We start from the raw sequence: 2,768 nt of genomic DNA on the forward strand, positions 1-2,768 counted from the left end.
GTACCAAGGCCGCCTATGTGTTCTGGATATTGATAGTCTTCAAGAAAGGATCATGGCAGAAGCTCACACTTCCAGGTATTCCGTGCACCCAGGTTCTATGAAAATGTATCATGATCTCAAGGAAGTTTATTGGTGGAACAACATGAAAAAGGATGTGGCAAACTTTGTGGCAAAATATCCGAACTATCAGCAAGTGAAGGCCGAACATCAAAGGCCCGGTGGATTGGCACAATGCATAGAAATTCCAATGTGGAAATGGGAGATGATCAATATAGATTTTGTGGTAGGGTTACCGCGCACTTCGTGCAAGTTCGACTCAATTTGGGTGATCGTGGATCGACTCACGAAATCAGCGCACTTCTTGCCAGTTAAATCTACCGACACAGCGGAACAGTATGCTCAGTTGTATATCAGAGAAATAGTCAGGTTGCATGGCACTCCAGTCTCAATCATTTCAGATCGAGGGGCTCAGTTCACAGCTAACTTTTGGAAGAAATTTCAGCAGAGTTTGGGCACGTAGGTAAATCTTAGCACGACATCACCCTCTGACTGACGTGCAAGTGGAGCGGACTATTCAGATGCTTGAGGACATGTTGCGTGCTTGTGTTCTTGATTTCAAAGGTAGCTAGGATGATCATTTTCCACTCATAGAGTTTTCTTAAAACAACAGCTTCCCTGCTAGTATCCTGATAGCACTATTTGAGGCGTTGTATGCTATACGGAATCATTCAGAGGATTGGTCAGGTAGCATACAAGCTCGAGCTGCCACCCGAGATGTCATTGGTACACCCGGTCTTCCATGTGTCTATGTTGACAAAGGTAGTGGGAGATCCATTCACTATTGTGCCAGTTGAAACTATTGAGGTTAATGAGGAACTGTCATATGAAGAAGTTCCAGTTGTCATTCTTGATAGTCAAGTCCAAAAATTGAGAAATAAGGAAATTGCCTCCGTAAAAGTGTTATGGCGGAACCTGCAGGTTGAGGAAGCCACTTGGGAAGCTGAGGAAGAAATGTGAAGGAAGTACCCACATTTGTTTGAATAGTCATGTAATAGATTATATGCATTTGGTTCCTATGAACTCTTATCTTTTGATTGGATCTATGTAAAACTGTCCTGTTTTGGTTATATGTTGCCTATACGACCATGGTTAGTGTTGTACAAGTTATGTTATATCTATTCAATGTGTATATGCTGTTAGGATATGTTTCTGGGGCTCTCTGACAGGTGGATAGGCCTAGATACAAAGGAAACTCTGGCAAAATTTTTGGAAATTTAGGGAGTTAGCAAAATTTGGGGTTGTTGATATGTTTCATGTTGTGAAAAGTTGAGGTTGCATAAAGATTGCTGATGAGTGAACCTTGATCCTCATCGAGGATGAATGATCTTAAGTAAGGGAGGATGTAAGGCCCCGTGAAATTTTTATTCAAAAACTCGAAAGCTCGTAGTACCAAATTAGGAATATGTGTTAGAAATTGCTCGCTGCGGTTCGGACCCTTTTGATTGATCTTTGCATTAAAAAGTTAAGGAATAATGTTTTCCAGAAAAGTGCGTTTCTGCGGTCCATTATGCGATCGCATAATAGCTATGCGAATCGCATAGTCGCCGCAGAGTCAGACAGTTTGATGGTTAATTTGAGGTTAACTATGCAGCCAATTATGCGATCGCATAATCAATATGCGGGATGCATAGTCATCGCATAATCCCCTTGGAATTTTTGTAAGGGGCAGTTTTGCGGTGCATTATGCGACCGCAGAACAGGTATGCGGACCGCATTTCTGTCGCATGCTCAGACAGTTTGTTTAGGTTTTTAGGGCCATTTTTGCGGTCCCTTTTGCTGGCCGTATGTCCATTATGCAATCGCAAATTTTGTCGGGGCTCCTATTTTCCTACTTTTAAAACCCGACCCCATCCTATTAAAGATACCCCATTAGACCCCTTTTATGTTATTTTTCTGCAAATAGAGTGAGAGAGGGAGTTCTACAGAGAGAGGGTGATCTTCATCAAGTCCTCACTCAATCCTTGCCTAAACCCTTGAAGATTATCAAGTAAAGTTGTTAGACCTTCACCCCAAGAGGTAAGAACTAGAGCCCTAGCCATTGGTTTCGAAATTCACACTAGAGTGAGTAATTAGCATGGGGGTTCATGGGTATAAAAATAAATTTTCTTGCATGCATAAAAGATAATAGGGTATGGGGAGGTAGTGAACTAAAAAAAGATAGAAATTGGGTATAAGATAATGAAAATCTCTCACAAAAGGGTCCTATAATCACATTGTACACGTAGTGCTTGATAATGTGCTCAAATAAGCTAGAATCTTAATCATGTCTCTAATTCTTGGTTCAATTTGTAATTTTCATAAAATAGATTGAAGTTGCTAAGAGTCCTAGAATTATGTAAGAATTTAAAGAAAGCTCTGTTGATGTATGTATGGGTAAAACCCCCTCTTATTAGAAATTGAGCTCCGTTGGTGTATGTGCAAATGTGGTAAGACTGAAAACTTGATTGATGTATTGATTGTTACTTCACATAAATTGGTTTTGAAATTATATATATGAAAGGTGTGCCTCAATGTGTGTAATGTACTATTCTAGATATTTAAAGATGTGCGAAGAATATGAACCATGTATTGAAATGCCTAGACTTCACGTCAAGATTAAAACTGAGATTGTTATGCCAACTATGTGAAATCTTACCTATGCTTACAACTTGAATTGCTTTTGTATGTGCTTATGGTCCCAAATTGTAAGGTTAACATTGAAAATAGAA

The sequence above is a fragment of the Nicotiana sylvestris genome, chromosome 5 (assembly GCF_000393655.2).
Source record: "Nicotiana sylvestris chromosome 5, ASM39365v2, whole genome shotgun sequence".
NCBI lineage: Eukaryota > Viridiplantae > Streptophyta > Magnoliopsida > Solanales > Solanaceae > Nicotiana > Nicotiana sylvestris.